General features: G+C 43.9%; 1 long non-coding RNA gene across 1 annotated transcript; it reads right to left on the reverse strand.

Moving 5' to 3' along the window:
* Nucleotides 1–965: 965 nt before the first annotated feature.
* On the reverse strand, nt 966–18882 carry LOC136292791 (uncharacterized). Its single transcript, XR_010721963.1, has 3 exons — nt 18654–18882; nt 10882–10957; nt 966–1097 (listed from the first exon to the last, which is right to left on the reverse strand). It is a non-coding gene; the product is annotated as an uncharacterized lncRNA (long non-coding RNA).
* Between the last annotated feature and the right edge of the window lies 1 nt (nt 18883).

The raw sequence follows: 18883 nt of genomic DNA on the forward strand, positions 1-18883 counted from the left end.
CTGCGGGGTCAGAACCCAAGGTCTAGGAGAATAAATTTCCTGGCACGTGTGGCTGGCCTTGAGGAGCAAGAGCTGAGAGCAGTTGCTGCTGTGTTTGTGTCTTCCCATTCTTTTCCCTATTTTTTTTTTTTAAAGATGCTTTAACTTCCTGTGCAATCTGGTGTCATCTTACTGCAAAACGAGTGTTACTGAACTAACACTTGAGACAGCAGAATCCAGGTAGCCAAGAAGGCCCATGGCACCTGGTCTTTGTCAGGGCAGTGATTGTCCCCCTGTGCTGGGCACTGGTGAGGCCACACTTCAGATCCTGTGTCCAGTTCTGACACTGAGGGGCTGGAGTGAGTCTGGAGAAGGGAATGGAGCTGGGGAGGGGTCTGGAGCACAAGTCTAGTGAGAGGCGCCTGAGGGAACTGGGGGTAACCTCAGCCTTAACCTGGAGAAAAGGAGGCTCAGGGGAGACATCACTCTCTACCAGCCCCTCACAGGAGTGGGGAGGCAGGTGGGGGTCAGCCTCTGCTCCCAGGGAACAAGATAAGAGGACATGGCCTCAAACTGGACCAGGGGAGATTTAGATTGGACATAAGAAAAAATCCTTCACAGAAAACGTTGTCAAGCATTGGGACAGGCTGTCCAGGGCAATGAGGGAGTCACATCCCTGGAGGGATTTAAAAGGGGTGGATGTGGCACTTGGGGACATGGTTTAGTGGTGGCCTTGGCAGTGCTGGGTGGATGAGTGGACTCAATGATCTTAGAGCTCTCTTCCAGCCTTAATGGTTCTGTGATGTCTAACAACCTCCTGTTCCCTGCCTTGCTCTTCTTGCTCTCAAACAATTTCTGTTCTTTAGGCAAAGGTGAACTTGACAGTTACCAGGAAAATTCCAGTTCCCTGGCTCACCACACAAGCACTGGGACAGCACCAAAGAAACAGGAAATATGCTGTTTTAAAAGAAATATTTTTTAATGTCAAACTGCAAGAATGTCACTCAGTGTTCCAAGAGCACTCTCTTGCTGGCTGATCTTTTGGGCCATGGGGCTTCATGCAGGATATTGAAAGAAGAGTGGGAAGTGCAGGGCATTGAGTCCACCTGCCCTGTTACCTGTTGGAATGTGCAGAGAGATCAGGTGTGAGCACCCCTGCTCAGATGGTGGTCTGAGAGGCACTTTGCTCCACTTTTTGGAGCTTGGAATCACTTATGAATGCAAACAGCTATCAGGAAGGTTTTAATATGGTTGATACCAGAGCAACTGTGTTAAGTGGAATAGTCTAAATATATACTTGGAATAATAAACTATTGCTAATCTCCTGGAAGAAAATGGTCCTCTGTCACTCAAAGATTATTTTTCCCAGATTTTAGACAGGATTTAAGCTGGGTTCCCCCCCTGCTTCCCACTATCTCCAGTATAAGTAAAATAAACCAGCTAATTTTTAAAGTTACATTACACAGTTATTCTCAAGCAATGAAATGAAAACCTCTAAACTTCAGAACCCAAATGGAATCTAGGTTTCTAAAAGCACAGATTTTTTTTAATATAAAAAATATGCATTTTGTTCCATCAGGAGGGTTTAATTACTAAATATTCCTTTAAATACTATATATTCCTATAATTGCTATAATATTTAATTACTATATATATAATATACTATATATTCCATGAGCAGAATGGTCTTGAAACCCATTGATAAATATTATATTAGCTTTTAGAAAATGGTACAAAACAGCATGTCTCTTTAGCTTCCTTAGGAAAGTCTTCTCTGAGTGCCAGTAACTTTTTTCTGACGTGTTCCCACCTGCTCGTGGTGTTCATTGTGAGCAGCAGGGCCCAAGGTTTTCCTGCACAGATGAACAGCTCTGTACATGGATGTTTTGTGGATACACAGTGGATTGTCCTTGGAGTGTCTCAAACAGGGAGTGGATGCTGCATTTTTTGTTTTAGAGGGAAAGTGAGGCAAAAACCTCCCCAGCTGCACGTAAGAAATCTATGCCAGAGCTCATCAGAATCAGGAACTCCTGCCTCTCTTCCATTCCTCTGCTCCACAAGGCTGCTGCTGCTTTGGCCTCTTGAGTTGTTTATATTGTCATCCGCAGGGGTAATTTGTTAATTTAAAGGTTTGAAGCTTGGGGTCTGGAACCCCAAAGGACAGAGAGACAAGAGCACACAGCTGATGTACTGAAGCAGTAAACCACTCAAGGAAGGGGAAAGAGATGAGAACAGCAGCAAGGCAAGTCATGGTCATCAAACCAGAAATCCCCAACCTTTCCCCAGCCCCTTCCAATTTCTGCCAAGCTTCTGCAGACTGGGTGGCAGGGAGGTGAAAGAACACATGATTTTAAAGAATTCTTGAAAGAGAATAAAGCAATGGCTTGGTGGTTTCCTGAGAGCCCCTGAGGAGAGCGAGGAGGAGCAGCAGGGGAGAGAGCAGGGAAATCTTCATTTGGAAGTCAGACAAAGAGGTGATAAAACCTCTAGATGTGTATCAGGCAGAAGGCAGGTGTAACCCGTGTGGCCTGTCCTGTGCTCCATCAATGCTAAGCTGCAAACTCAAGGGCTTCTGAAGGGATGGCAAGGGGCCTCTGAAGCCCCAGAGTCCTGTTTTCCTAAAGCAGAAAGCCTCAGAGAGATTGCATGGCTCCAAAATGTGCTGGAGATGCAGCGAGGCTCCTGTTGGTATGCAGCTGCAGGGCACTGACAGATAATGATGAGCCTTCAAAAAACCCAGTGGGCAAATGTTTGGAGAGAGAAGGAGGAGTCAGGATTGCTGTGGCCGAGATGTGCCAGAGGAGCTCAGCCAGCCCAGCTTTGGGAACCAGCTGAGCTGTCACCCGGGGTATTTTATGATGATGCCCTGCAACGTGATCTCTGTTTACATTTTAATAGATCCATTTAGCAAACGCAGTGCTGGGATTGCTGCCAGCTCTGTTTTCCTTGCTAATGAGTGCGAGGGCAAGGGAAACACAGGCAGGGAACCTCCTGTGCCAGTCCAGCAGGAGCTGGGCCTGGGGATTGGGGCAGTGGGGCAGAAGTCTGTGCTTAGCCCAACTCCCCTCCCCTGAACAAGGACTTTTACCAAGCTCTGCCCTCTGCAAAGTCCAGGCTATGATCCTCTGTAGCCTCAAGACAAAGATGAATGGAGGCTTTTTACCATGTGTGGTACTGAAGCAACCTTTTGGTGTTTTCTTTTGTATGTCTTGTCCTTGAGGAGCTGGATGGGAGAACAAGAACAGCGAGGCTGAGGGTGATATGGAAGAGATGGTGTGACATGAGAGACCATGGGGCACACAGGGGCTGTTGCCTTCTGTCCTCTGCTGCAGTGACTTGACTTGCCTGCTGTGCTCCTGTGTGGGTTTTAGAATTTGTGGGAGCTCTTAGCACCACACACACTTGGGATACAGCATGAAGTGTGTGCAGGAGCCCGTCTGTGCTTGGTGCCATTGTGCATTATGTAGGAAGAGATGATAAACCAAGTCTGTTTCATTTCACTTTAGTTTGAAAAACTCATGGATCTCTCCTGCGGCTCTGTTTGCTTACCAACACTTTAGCAGTGTTGTATTTAGTGCCCCAAGGGCACTGACAGTCCCTTTAAAATCATCACTCTTGGAAACCAGGACAGGTCTGAAATGGCTGTGAGCATTCTCAGCCTCCAGCATGGGAAGGCTGAAGATGTTTTTTGTGCTGTGCTGGCTCTGGCTGGGGTGGAGCTGATTATCCCCACAGCAGCCCTCACAGGGCTGTGCTGTGTATTGGTAGCTGGGAAGGTGTTGATAAATAACACACTGGTGTTTTGGCTGCTGCTGCCCAGCACTCCACAGCATCAAGCTGCCTCTCCAGCATCCTCCTCTCACGAGGAGGCTGCAGGTGGACAGGGATTTGGGAGAGGGCACAGCCAGGACAGCTGACCCCAAATGACCAAGGGATTTTTCAAACCATTTGATGCCTGGTTTGAATAAAAGCTTTTGCAATAAAAGCTGAGACTGCAAAAAGAGGGAAGGCATTCCATCCTTACAACTGCTCCATGCTGAAGCACTTCCCAGGAGTGGCTGGACTCTGCCTGCTGGTGGGAAGTAGGGAATAAATACTTTGTTTTCCTTTGCTTTCATGCATGACCTTTGCTTTATTTAACTACCTTTATCATGACCCATGAGGTTTTTTCCATCTTATTTCCCCTTTACCCTATTCTGCTGAAGGAAGGGACTCACAGAGTGGCTTGGTGGGCACCTGGCTTCAGCCCACTACAAGGAATTGTCCTTTCTTTTAAGTGCTTTAACTCAAATACAGTATTTAATACAGCCTGTGTGCCACCGAGATCTATTTACATGTGAGAAACATCCACACTTAAGCATGTTTAAAATTTCTTTTGCAACAGAGGCTTCTGTGAAGACATCACAATTAGTAGTAAAATTAATTAACAGCCAAGAATATGAGAATATCTTATCCTGCCACACATCTGTGAGAACTGCTGAATTCAGGCTTGGTGGGATGACCACCTGAGTGGGATGCCTAAACTCATCAATATTTTCCCTGCAGAGGTCAAAATGTACAGGGGAAAAAAGCAATCCCCAAAAGTACAAGCCTGTCTCCAGGACCTCTTCTTCACTGACCCTGCAGTCCTTCCCCTCCCCTCTCCTGGGCTGGGAAACCACAAAAGAGAAGACAGAGGGTTTGAAGAGGCTGCTCATCCTGCTTGAAACAGCCTGTGAGCACTGCAGAATCTGATCTTCAGTTTGCATATAGGAATAAATTCAGTAATGACAATATTTATTACAGTAATCAACATATGACAGGATGAATGCCTGGGAGCCAAAATTGGACATAATTGCAATTAGAAATAAGGTACATTATAATGGCAGAGGCCAAAATTAACCATTCAGCAACTTTCCTACACCATACATGACCACAGAACAGGAAATAATAAAATTAGGATTGGGTTTCCTTCACAAGAGATGACAACTCCTCATTAACTAAAGCATCACAAATATTTTCATGCTTATATATACTTTCAAATATTTCATATATTTGAGTATATTTTCATATACTTATAAAATTTTCTTTTTTTTTCTTCCTCAAAATAATTTCCCTGACAAAAAGTAGAATGGACCTTTCAACTCTTTAGCCAGGAGTATTAACTTTCATTGAATTCTTCTCCCTGCTTTCCCTCCTGGTTAAGAAATTGTCACTCTTGTTAATTCAGTTTAATAATTCTCTGAAAGGATCATGCCCTCTGCACTCCCATAAATTCTTGCCTTTTTAAATTTGTTTAGCTCAGGTGTATAATTTATCAATTTTCAGGAGAAAGCTGCAGTAACTTGGTGCATCCTGGAACATGGGAGTGACCAGAAGCCACTAAAGGACAATGTGGGGACAGTACCATCATTCTTAGAATGATGCCTAAATACACTGAAGGTTTTTAACTGTGAAAGAACTGTTAAAGAACAACAAAGCTATAGGAGAAAATGATCCTGAGGAAGAAAGAAAAGCAATGGGCAATTCACAGGAACAGGACAACTAGGAGACGGGAGAAGCTTGCCTGATAAATTGTGTATTGTGAGGCATTGAGTGATTTTATAGCCTCCCACATGTTTGACCATGGTATATTTGCCCCCGTTTCCTCATAGGTTAAAAGCTGCAAAGGAATCGTTCTGGTTAAGCTGAAAAGAATGGAAAAATGGGTGGTATTTCTAGAGGAGAGGTATTCTTCACTTACTGGGAAGGTTTGAGACTTCTGCTTGCAACATGATTGGCCCTGGTTCATCTCTCTTGTTTATATTTTGAATTTTCAAGTCACATACTGAATTATGCCAAGTGACAGAAGGGAAAATGTCTGTGTGGAGCAGAGTCATGCCCCCACAAGGAATTGGTTTCCTTGGCACATCAGTGTTTTCAGGCACTGGTGACCCTCTGAGTGAGAAATGGAAAGAGGAATGATGAGCCAGATTTCCAGACAGGCACGCACAATTAAACACATTTGAATGTGCCTTATTTGTGCTCGTAGGGAGTTATTTGTATTTCTCTCCTGAACAGCTTGAGCCTACTGTTACCTTCTTTAATAGCCACACAGGGTCACTGCCCTCTTCAAGGGCCTGATGGGCTGGATCTTGCTGTCCTCCTCTGTGCCACTGCTGGAGGCCCTGACCGAGTAGAAGAGATTTTGGGCAGTGTAAGCACCCACAGCACTTACATCCTGAGCTGGATGTGGGATATACATAGGGTGTAGGATCTGTGCATGAGTATGGAGCAGCAAGGTGAGAGGCTCAGTGTTCACCAAAGGCTTCTGGCTGAGTGTGTTTTAGGCTGTGACTCCGATCGGGATTTTCATAGGAAGCTTCTCTCCCATTTGAAACTTGCAAGGCTGCGCACGTGGTCCTTTGCTTCTGGTTATGGCAAACATCAATAGAAGTGGAACCAATAGAATGGTTTGGGTTGGAAAGGACCTGAAATCATCTTGTTCCAACCCCCTGCCATGGGCAGAGACACCTTCCACCAGACCAAGTTGCTCAAAGCCACATCCAACCTGGCCTTAAACATGTCCAGGGATGGGGCAGCCACAGCTTCTCTGGGCAACCTGTGCCAGGGCCTCACCACCCTCACAATAAAGATTTTTTTTTTACTAATATCCAATTTATACCTATTCTCTTTCATTTTGAAACCATTCTCCCTTGTCCTGTCAGTCCAGGCTCTTGTATAGAGAGTCCCTCTCCATCTTTCTTATAGGCTGCCTTCAGATACTTATGCTTGATTCCAGCTCTCTTGTTGAGGAATAAATGATTCTGATGCCTCGTTTGACCACGGGCATCATTCATAACAATTTTACTCAAGCCCACTTGTGCCCAAACCATAGATTTTTTCAGAGGTGGAAAAGTATTAAGAAAAATTTCTTCACTGAAAGGGTTGACAGCCATTGGAACAGGCTGCCCAGAGAAGTGGTGGAGTCACCATGCTTGGAAGTGTTCAAAAAACGTGTGGATGTGGCACTTGGAGACATGGTTTAGTGGTGGGCTTGGCGGTGCTGGATCAGTGGTTGGAATCAATGATCATAGAGGGCTTTTCCAACCAAAAAGATTCTATGACTTTTAGTTTGTTTCATTTTTCATTATTTGTACTGTTGTCCCCCTTCCCAGATGCACAACCACTGTGGCTCACTGCAGCAGGCAAAATGGTTCACAGATGCTTTTGCTGAGTTTGAAAAACTCAGTGGAAAAGCCCAAGAGGCACTGCTGTGGTGAAAACCTGTAAGAAAAAGGACAACAACAGATACAGCTTTGTGGTTCAGACTTTATTTACAAACACCTTTGAGTGGGTCAATACAACAGTTGTAAATCTTTCTTCTCGATTAAAGAACCAAAACAAGAGCAGAAATATTGCAATTTGCAAAATATACTAAATTATTGGCAGAGTTCCATGGCTGCAGGTTATCCACCTGATTTCAATGCCCATCCTTCTGTGGCCAGGATGCATAATAAAATAAAGCAAATGGAAACTCCTCTGTATATTAAGGGAAATGTTGATAGGTTGCTTTTTTCTGTAATATTGATTTTTCTGAGCACAACCTTTTGTAAAAAAAAAAAAAAAAAAAACCTCAAGAAAGTCTTTGGCTGCCTAACCCAGTCAATGACACTTGAGTCCCATTAGTGGGAAAAAAAGTCATAACCATCTAGGGAGTGCCTCTTCAAGTACAGAAGCAGCTGTTGGAAGACAGGATCAACAATCTCATCTCTTACTCCAGCTAGTCAGAGGTTTTGACCAACAGTGTGCTGGGTTTAACACCAGTTTATTAAAAAAAAAACAACAAACCACCAATGAATTCTAAAGGAAATTTTAAGTGTGAATAACTTTGATTTAGAAAATAATGAACACTGTTTTGGACTGTGACTAGCCTACTGAATCCTTAATGGAAATATGCACTCCAGAGCCACTGGGAGCTTTCTACATTGGTGTGATGGAGAAAAGTATCCCATGATATACATTAATTGTGCATTGGGTTTGCATGGCCAGAGAGGTTCTGGATGATGAAGGATAGTTAATGCTAGCCTAGTTGCACACAGACATTTTTATAATCAGTATATTTGGAGGAGAAACATCAGAAATTTTGTAATTCTTTAGAATTTCTTCCTAGATTTGATGATCTTAGAGGTATTTTCCAGCCCTAATGATTCTATGATTCTGAACAAATGGCATCATTTTTAGGGCCTCCGAATATAACAGAGCAGATGTGTAGCCCATTGAAGATCATCCATGCAAAGAAATCAGTGCACAAGTTGTAGAGGAAGGCAGGTGTTGTTTCAAAAGCCTTCTTTGATGCTAAATACTCCAACATGAGATGGAAAGTGGGCACAAATGGCTGAGACTGAGCCTGTTGCTCAGCGAAGAAAAATTTTAAGCAAGAAAAGATGAAGCCCCCTCCCAAACTTTGTGCCCTTTCCTCAGGACACAACATCCTCAACAGACCTAGTAGAGGTTATTTGCCTGGACTTGCAGCCCAAATAAGTCCTTTGGTGCCTCCTTTTAGAAAAAAATGTGAATGGCAATGGGTCCCTGAACACACCACAAACATGCCAGGGTCAAGTTTCAAGGTGAGAAAAGTTGCCCAGAGAAGTTGTGGATGCCCCATCCCTGGTCAGGGCCAGACTGGATGGTCCTTGGAGCAACCTGGTCTAGTGGAAGGTGCCCCTGTCCACAGCAGCGGGTGGAATGAGATGACCTTTGAGGTCTCTTCCAGCCCAAACCATTCCATGATTCTGTGATTCCTGCTAATTCACCTGGACACTGAAGTGCCCCTGATTCCAGACTGGGGACTAAGCACAGACACGTCAGGGAACCAGGGTGAGGACGTTTGTCTGTGGCACGTGTCCCCTGAGTGTTACCTGAGGTACAGAAGATACACATCACCTCCTGCAGATCCTGCCAGGATTCTGAGCAGGGACAGGCTCTGAGCAACAAGGAAACCCAGTCATTCCAAAAAACACCCTTTATCTCCACACAATATTTAATCACAGAGAGGAAAAAGAAACAAACACAGATCCTAATACACAAACAACTTGCAGGCTTGGTGTTTAAAGACCTGCATGTGGAAGCTATTACCAGTCTACCTGCAACTTCAGCTGGCTCAGCCCTGCTGTACATCCTTCCCAAAAAGCAAGAGGGGCTGAACTATGGAGAGTCACCATGTAGGGCTGATTTGGGCTAAACCACTTTGTGCCTTGGATCCATGTTCCCACCTCCTGGAAGTACACTGGGTTTGGATTCCAGAAATAAGTCTGCTGCATGGGAAATGTGATCCATGCTAGTGCGCACAGTTTGCCGAAGCAGCAGCCATCTGCTGGGGTTTAGAGAAGGCTGAGGAACACAGGATGTTTGCTTTCCCTCAGATGTGCTGTGGATGTGCCTCGTGTGAGCAGGCTTGTCACAATCCTAATAAAACAACTGGGACATCACACTCGAGAGGAAAGCTTGCCTTATGGGGTAAAATTAAACTTGAGCAAGATAGAAAGCACTACAAATACACATGCACTCATGCATATACATAATCATTTAAGTAAAGGTCAGCAGAAAACAGGCCAGACAGAAATTCCAAGCAAATGCAGCACTAACTTTGAGATGGAATTAAATGCTTTCCGAGGTGTTTTATGGAAACCACTCCCAAGAGAAAAAAAAAATCTTACGAAAGGTAAGATAAGGAATGGTCCAGCTGCAAAATAAACCCACATAGCAAAATTACAAGATGAGATTAATTCAGATAAACTCTCCCACGGGGGATTTGGGATTACTGGCAGAACTGAAACGTGGGTGTGGATTCCCAGCGTGAATCCAAGACTTCCGAAGAGGAGACAGAGGCATTCCCTTATCACTGGCAGTGATCACCAAGGCCACGTAAAAGACTCAGGGGGAGCTGGGCTCAGGTGTCTGCAGCGGCAGGAAAATGTCATCCACAACGAGAGTAACTTCATGCTGCTGTGAACGTTAGCCACAAAGGGGAAACATTCCCATGGGAGCACAGGGGAGGCAAGCAGCGTTCTGCAAACGCAGGAGAAGGAACCCGAGGAGTAACCAAAGATGCAGATGGAGATGCTGGCAAACAGCATGAGCAGCAGCTAAGGTTGTTTTTGCCAACAAGGGAAGAAGTTAAGAATAGTAAATCAAATAAAATTAAACATGCAGCAACAATGGATGCCCCACTTTTCTCTGCAAATGTCTTTTAACCCTTTTTCCCCAGGAGGTAATGAGGATTTTTGTAAATCTCTGTGGAAAGCAGACAACCTTGCTTCTACTTCTGTCTAATGGCTTGAATTAGTGGAGAATATTTCAGGTGGCAAATATTTTTGCAACTAAAATAAAATAAAAAAAAATCTGCATACATGGCATTGAGGTTGAAATATCCTGTAGATGATCACCAGCAGGACTAACACTACTGGTATTTTTTGTGGAGAAACAATTTGAATGGGATGATGGGCATTGTATGGAAGCTTTGGTGAGTATACTTGTCAGAATTCTGTCAATTTGTCAAAAGCAAAGCAGTGAGGGAACAGGGGACAAGTTAAATTGCTTACACAGATGTATCAAACCAGTTTGCTGAGTTGCAATGCTACCAGGAATTCTGAAAAAGGTCTCCAAAGTGTATTCACTGTTGTGTACCAGAATGGTAGTGTGTGTAACTTCCTGTGACATCCCAAAAAAAAATTGCTGGATCATGCTGGGAGAAGGCCTGAGGTGGGTTTCAGTGGGGGTGGAATGACATTTGATGCAATCAGAACAGTTTGAGTGTCATGGAATGAAATTCTGGATCAAAACCAGTGTACTTTGGAAGAAAGTTTAGTAACTCAGAAAGGATGCTTTATGTAGAGGATGAAAAAAAAAATCTATTTTCACATTTTCCAGGATGTGACTTACATAATATTTTAAGATCTTGAATGAAGCTGCAGTGAGTTTTCAAGAAGCAACCCAAGATCGTAATATGCATTTGAACCTAGGTATAAATCAGAGAAAAGATAAAAAAAAATACATTTTAAATTTGTACTCAAGCAAGCATTGAACAGCATTTCCCTGGAGTATCTCACACTCATGCATCAAGATGGTGATAAAATTTCAAGAACAAAAGACTCTACAAAGATTATGGAACAAAAAAAAATGTCTCAACAGCCTATTATTAAAAGCCAGTAATTGCAAGAAACTGTAATTATTCTAAAACAAACTTGCTGGGAAGTGCTTGTCTGAAGGGCTCTCATTAGCCATTGTACTAAAAGCTTTCAATATTAGAATTTCAGTGCCTAGTGTATTTTTGATGGACTTTAACACATGAAGTACAGGTGCACACCTATAGAATTCCAGTTAGAAATGAATCTGCTCTGAGATAGGAGCTCACCTAGAAAGGCACATATTAGAAATGAACATGACTCAGAAGCACACAACTCTCTAAAATATTAATTTATTTGTATTTGAGCTGAAATGGCTCAAGTGGGAGCTACAATTTCTTTGGATGTACTAAATATAGCTAAAGACAAATTTTCCAGAGGTGTCCTCTGGTGCCACTTGGTGCCCCAGCAAAGTGTGGTTTTAACTTCTCCTTTCTTAAAAAGAGAAATCTCAACTCTGTTTTTGATCAGCTCTCACTCAAGTCTTGGCTATTGATTCTTACTATAAATTCTTCCAGGTCCCACTGGACACTGGATAATGTTGAAAATTCCCCAAGTGTGGGGACTGCACAGCATGTCAAAGAAGTCACTCAATAATGACAATATGCCAAATATTACCACATCACAGATTTTATACTGGCTCCACTTCTGCATTTACTGAGTCATCTTACCCTAAATCTGGTGTTTAGACTTCTCTATAGAGCAGACTTTTAAAGCTGATAGTGGTGCATTTTATTTAGTATTTAGATAGGTTTCTGAATTCATTAATATGTTGTATGTGTCATGTATGTTGCAATTAAGGCAGCCCATTAAAATATGAGAACAATTTAATCTCCTCAGTACCCTTGAGCATCTAGTCTTTAAAATTTTGCTTTATTGAACCTATTCAAACCTTATGCCTCCCTAACAGGATGTGGAAGCTTGCAATATTCCATCTTGCCAGATAACATAAGAACAAAAAATACAAATCAGTTTTGATAAATAACTCACTGACTCACCTGTCTCCCTTCCACTGGGGATCTTGACAAACCTCTGTCAAATTCAGCATGAAGCTTTTTTAATTCTAAGATCAAGACCACCAGTGTGTGAACCCTCTCCTTCCGTGGGAATTGTACCAAGCCATCCTATTTCTTGGCTTTCTCCAAACTACACAGAGTCAGAGAAAAGGAAGGATGCACGGTGGATTTGTACAGTGGTATATTTCCTGTTTATTTGCTATTCTTTTTCCTAACCTTGGTATCCTCATCTCTTTTGGCCATCAAGCATGGGAGAGGATTTAAGGCCATTTCTTCTCAGTGTTTCCTTAAAACCGCTCCTATCGGAGTGCTCCTTTAAAGTAAGACATCCTCATCTCTTCAAGTTTTTAAACTTCCAGTGCTTGCACAGAACACCAGTTTTGTTCTTGTTCCAGTGTTTTTGTGTGGTCTGCTTAGTCAGGAGATTATTTAGGTGTTTCTTCGCTATTTTCCATCTCAACCTGATGAATTTCTGCCTTTTTCTAGGATTTATAGTTTTTGGATTTCAACTCCAGTTCCTGTATCACACAAATACAGGGTATCTGAAATTCCTTTATAGGGTATGTGGTCATTTATAGGGTATCTGAAATTCCTGTGCAGGGTTGTGACAGAACTACAAACTCCTAATTCATGTAATTTTCTCAGTGGCAAAATTATCCCATTTGTTTACCTGATAGTGGATCTTGGAAGGCTCTAGAAAATGCTCCTATTACTGTTCTTTTTCTATCCTTTTCATTTTGGCAGTATTTCTACACATCTGTTCATCCCTACTGCAAAATTTGGAACCCATTAAGACTTGTATTTTAAACTTAAGTGCTGCTAGAGCCCCTCCGATGTTGAGCATTCCTTACAATGCTGAGCGGAGCCACTGACTATAGAACACTTTCATTTGCCATAATTTGAAAATTTAAAAAGTATCCAGTAGGTTAAAGCTGTACCACGAGACAGAGACAGAGCAGGTTAAAAAAAATATAACATGAATACTTCCCTGTTCTCTTTTACAACAAAGAGAATGAGATATCTCTGTCTCAGCCTCCTCCATCCTCAGGGTCTCTGCACTTGTGGAAAAATCCAAGAGTTTTATCAACTGCTGCTATGATCATGAGAGATGCACCAAGCTTGGGAGGGAGCTGGTGATGCTCCAGTGGAGATTGGGAAGTGCTACAGTTCACACACTTTCTTCACCACACACACACAGGGGTGTTTTACTCATTTGTTCATTCCAGGGTGATGTTTTAAGTAGGAAGCTGGGCCACAGGAGAACGGGCTCACCTGAAGAGGTGTTTTATGGCAAAGTATATATTGGTTTGTAACACATTAACTGCAGAGATAACTGAGGAGACAGAACCAAGGAATGGTTTGGGTTGAGAGAGACCTGAAAGATCATCATGTTCCAAACCAGTGCCATGGACAGGGACAATTTCCACCAGACCACGTTGCTCCAAGCCCCATCCAACCTGGCCTTGAACATTCCCAGGGATGGAGCAGCCAGAGCTGCTCTGGGCAACTTGTGCCAGGACCCTAACAGCAAAGAATTTTTTTGTAATACATAATCTAAACCTATTCTCTTTCAGTTTGAAGCCATTCCTCCTTGTCCTGTTACTATATGCTCTTCAAAAAAATCCCTCTCCATCTTTCTGGTCGGCTCCCTTGAAGGAGACTTGATCATAAGGCAAAGAGCACAAAGTTGAGCTCGTTTCTCCAGACTCTGACATCCCCCAGTGGCACAGGGGACCACGTAACACACGTGGCTGTTTCCAGGCAGTTTCAGGGGCCCTGTGGGTGCTGCCCCAGGAGCAGGGGGAGCAGCAGAACCTTCTGAGGCAGTTGTGGGTGACAGTTGGGGCGGGCAGGGACAGTTGGGGAGGGGAGTTGGCCCAGCAGCGCAGCGCAAAGCCCAAGGAAGGTAAGAGGTAAACAGGCAGTGAAGGAAAAGGAACAAAAAAAATTCAGAAAACTTGGCTTGAAGGAGTGCCCAGGGCCTGGAGGCAAGTTAAGACGCTGGGGGAGGGGAACAAAGTAGGAACAAACCCATGAATTGGGGAATAAGTGAGAGCAGTGCTGTGCTGGAGGAGGCAGCTAGCCAGCTGTCGAGGCGAGCAAGCTCCTACTTATCTTGCCATGTTGACTACAGAAACAGACTTCAAATGACGCAGTGTCTATAAACAGAGAGGAAGAATTAGTTCCCATTCTGGTAGTTGTGTCTATGACCCTAAAATGCTTACCCCACACCCACCGGGAATTCAGCTCCTGAGGGCACTGACAGTGCCACGGCACAGCTGATACCAGGAGGAGCAGGAGGAAGGAGTAACAAGCACTTGCTTATTATTAGAGAAACGTGGTAAGGCAATTGCAAACACTGCCTAAAAGCCAAACCATTCCTCCCCAAAACCAGAAATATGAATCAGGGTAAAGAGACTTAAGTAGAATTTAGCTTTCTTGTTACACGTGAATTGGATTCAAAAGTAAACAAAAGAAGTCTCAGATTGTGCCCTTTCAATCACAGTGATGGAGCAGGACAGTTACTTTGATGTGGCATTCCACAGTGTTCATTTTTGTTAAAAGATGTATCAGAAAAGCCTCGTTCACATGCTGATTTGCCTCTTCAAACAGCTCTGCTGCTCCCTCCATAACACTTTCTCTGGCTGGCCTTTTTCCTGATGGTCTGAATAATTAGTTCTCTGGGGAGATCAAGTCTTTTCTTGCTTCCTAGTATTGGAACTGGGAATATCTGAACTAATCCCATGATACCCTGATAATGTTCCTTTTGACATATAGGAGATCCTTTATGCAGCATTGTGTGACCCTTCCTGTAGACCAATACATGCCACATGTGCCAGGTGAAACAAGCTCCAGCTAGATCCATTTATGTTTATCACTCAATACAGCAGGACTTCCACAGTGGTATCTCTGCAGCAATCCTGTTGGATAAAAGCTGCTCTGCAAAGAGCAGAATGCCAGTGTGGATGAGAGCTCCCTTTTCCTGCCTGGGTGGCCATAACAGATGGTCTATAGTGGAACTCCAGTCACACAAAAAAACGTGAAGTGGCACAAATCTGAGTCACTGGTACAAAAATCTCTGTTCTGGAGGGCTCTTGACTGCTGTTCCGACTGTCTGGGTGCTAAAAAGCAGAGCTGAACTGGTGAGGAGCTGGCCCTGAAAATTCCTTTCCAGCTATATTTAAAAAGCCCTTTTGTAGGAGAGTGAGGCAGTGTAAGTTTTAAAAAGGATAGGTTTGTCTTGTACCTTTGATAGCAATGGAAAAACACTGATCAAAAGGATTTATTATTGCTCGTAGATCTCCACGAAGGGCTCCAGGTACTGTATGTGCACATGTTTTCATATACATGCCCACACACTTGTATGGGAGATGTTGGTCATGTGAACTTTCATCTGAGAAAAGCTAATTTTTATTCTTGCAAATTGGTATTACGTGTATTTATACAAACACATACATAAACGTATACAGATACACATCTATGTAAAATACCTGTAGTACTCAGTTCTTCTCCATCTCTGCTTGGGATTCATGTAACCCTTTTCAAAGCAGCAATTTTAACAAAATACAGGCAAAACAGAGAACAGGAGAAGGAGAGGTAACAGTACCCCTTTGAAACATCAGCAGTTTTACATTCATATTTTATGTTGTGCTCTGAAATCTCATCACAGATGAGGACTTCACAGATTAAAGCAGAAAAAAGAAAGCAAGGATATAAATGGGAAGCCCACTGCATAAAATCTGATGGCCACGTGACAAAGGTAAGATTTCTGTTTATTCCCTGATAAAGCCTGTATTTTTTCTTGAATTGTTACTGTCCAAACATCACCTGATATAAAACACTTCATAAAAATGCTTTACATAGCCAAAATGGACCAACAGAGCACATGATAACCATCTAAGAAATGAATTAGCTGAATGTGTTATTTACCGACTTGTTCAGCTGTACTAAGAACTAGTTCTGTACTTATTACACAAAGTCAGAATGAAGAGTAAAATCATCTGTGTGCACGGGACAGTGGACTTGGACAGCCCTGTTGATTTTTATCCCTTCTATGGCAGTTATTTTAATAGATAGCCACATCACAGGCTTCAGTTTTTGATTTTCGGTGTTTTACAAAGATGGATTCATCTCATACTAGGAAGCCTGAAGTCCAATCATGTAAAATGTCCTGCTCAACTGCACCTAAAGTGCCAGAGTAGCCATCAGGCTGTGCTAGAACCTCCCTTCTGCAGAGTGTGCTGCCAGTGACTTTATGAGCTGCTCATTGCACTGTTCACATCAAAAGCAGCACACAGGACAGTGAACAGAACTGAGGAATTCTGAGCTATCAGAATTAAGCACATGGAATAGCAAAACATCTACAAATACAGGTTCTGTCCCTCTCTAATGGGATGTTACAGTGTTTTTGCCATATTTTACCTTATATTGGTATAACTCTAACCCACATTCCTTGTTATCCATCCTTGTTTGCCTTTAGATTATTTCAGCTGGTTTAGTTTAAGCAAATTTAAAGTTTAAAATATCTCCAAATACGTACAAATCACTCTTCTAAGTTTAGAGTTGCACAACCCATTCTTTAACTGTGGCACAGTTCAATCTTAGTGTTGCTTTTTTAAATACAATTCTTCCGAGAAGGGAAATCGATTTACAGAGGATGACAAATTCTCCAGTTCTCTGACTTAACATCACGTGGAATTTCATTTTAAAAGATGTCTTGACTGCTTGATTATAAAATAAAAATGAAGGCATAGCATTAGGGCTGTTGCAGGAAATAATTTCTCAAGCAGCATTACTGTCTACTTGAGGGAGAAATACCTGGCCTGGGAGGTCAGCAGAAATGGATGCGGGGCTAAAAGAGGTCAGCAAGATTGTGAATAGATCAGACTGACTCAAAAGCATTTGTATTGGCATGTGTAAACAGGAATGGGGTCTGTGACAGGCAGGACAGCAGATGCTGGCGGTGCTGAGGCCTTAATTTTAGTAATGTCCAGCCTTGGGGGCTACAGTTCAAAAAAAAAAAAGACACAAATCACTTTGAGACAACACAAGGAGAAGACATAAGCATCTTAAGAGATTTAAAACTGTGCCACACCAGGATGTACTGAAAGGAAGCGAAACTGCTTTGTCTATAGGTAAAAAATACAACATAGCAGAGATATATCATAAAGACACAAAGAGGTATATGGGAGAGATGAGAGGGAAACCCCCTCACATCCACGATAGTTATACTTCAGTGGCCATGAGCTTTTAACTAGTGTTCCAGGTTCTTCAACGGGACCTGGACTAGAGAACTGACTGGAAATTAACAGTTCTGAAAGTAGTTTGACAACAGCCTAAATGACTTTGAATCAAGTCTGACACAGTCTCACTTCCTCTGTTATGCCAAAAGCTGAGTCAGGAGGCTGAGTAGGACAAGAACTAGATATCCTTTGCAGGGTTAGGAATGTTGAGAGGATTCAGTACCTGCACAAACAGGAGGGATGTGACCGACCCACCAAAGCAACCAAGTGCCTTTGAGCTAATTTCCTAAGAAAGAGACTGTACATCTGAGGGATTTGGTCATGGCAACACAGGAGGGCTGCTACTCATAGACGTCAATGTTTTGTTCCTGACAGAAATATAGGTGAGACGGTGGAGCCTATTTTAAAATGTAACGTTCATATTAACACCATTAGCGAATCACACAGTCAGTTAGGTTGGAAGAGACCTCCGAGATTAAGTTCAACCTGAACACCACCTTGTCAACCAGACCATGGCACATGCAGTCTGTCCTTAAACACCACCGGGGACAGTGACTCCACCAATCTCCCAGGGCAGCCCATTCCAATGTCTAATCACCCATTCTGCACAGAAATTCTTTCTAATGTCCAACCTAAACCTCTCCTGGCTCAGCAGGGATGTTCCCTGACATCCCCTACTGTGTCCCTTCATTTCTGTCACTTGCTGTCTGAGAGAGGAGACTGAACCCCTGGCTAGCACCTCCTTTCAGGGAGTTGCAGGGCACTAAAATCACCCCTGAGCCTCCCCTTCTCCAGACGAAACATCCCCAGCTCCCTCAGCTGCTCCTCACAGGACTCGTGTGCTGCACACCCTGGCCCAGCTTCGTCACCCTGTAGCCATTAGACGCACTTTGGGAAAACCCCCCAACAACAAACGAACAAACCAAACCCATCAAACAGCAAGCCATCGGGTAGGTAAATTTAAACAAAATTTATGATACTTCACCATGCTCTCTACAAGCAGCCGTTATGCTGATCCCTAGTTCCAAGTATATGTAAATATACTTGGGGGCAAAAAAATAAAAAAGTGATGCAGACAGCGATCACACACCGGGCTAAGAAGCCCAAGGGTGCCGAGCTGCAGCGGAGAAGAGCGAGGGGCGCAGCCGCCGCTTCCCAAAGGCGAGAACTGCCGGGTCGGCCCCTCCGGCGGCACCCAGCGCGGCCCCTCGCCCGCAGCCCGCCCCGGGAAGCGGCTCTGCGCCCCCCGAGAGGCTCCCACGGGGCTTTACCTCAGCCTGAGCGCGGTTTCCCCTCAGCAGCTCCGGGTTTTGCCGCTCGGCCGACGGGCCCCGCCGCTCTCCCGGCCGAGGGAGGCGAGCGAGGCGCGGCCGAGAGCGGCGAGGGCCGCGGGGCCGCGCTGCCGGGGAGGGGGCGGCCCTTTCCCGGCGCTCCCGGCGGCCAAGGCGGCTCCGGGCGCCACTGAGGCGGCGCGTCCCGGCGGCGGCTCCGGTGGGCGGTC

Source organism: Chamaea fasciata, unplaced genomic scaffold (genome assembly GCF_029207755.1).
Source record: "Chamaea fasciata isolate MVZ Bird 193981 ecotype frontalis unplaced genomic scaffold, bChaFas1.0.hap1 SCAF_7, whole genome shotgun sequence".
Taxonomy (NCBI): domain Eukaryota; kingdom Metazoa; phylum Chordata; class Aves; order Passeriformes; family Sylviidae; genus Chamaea; species Chamaea fasciata.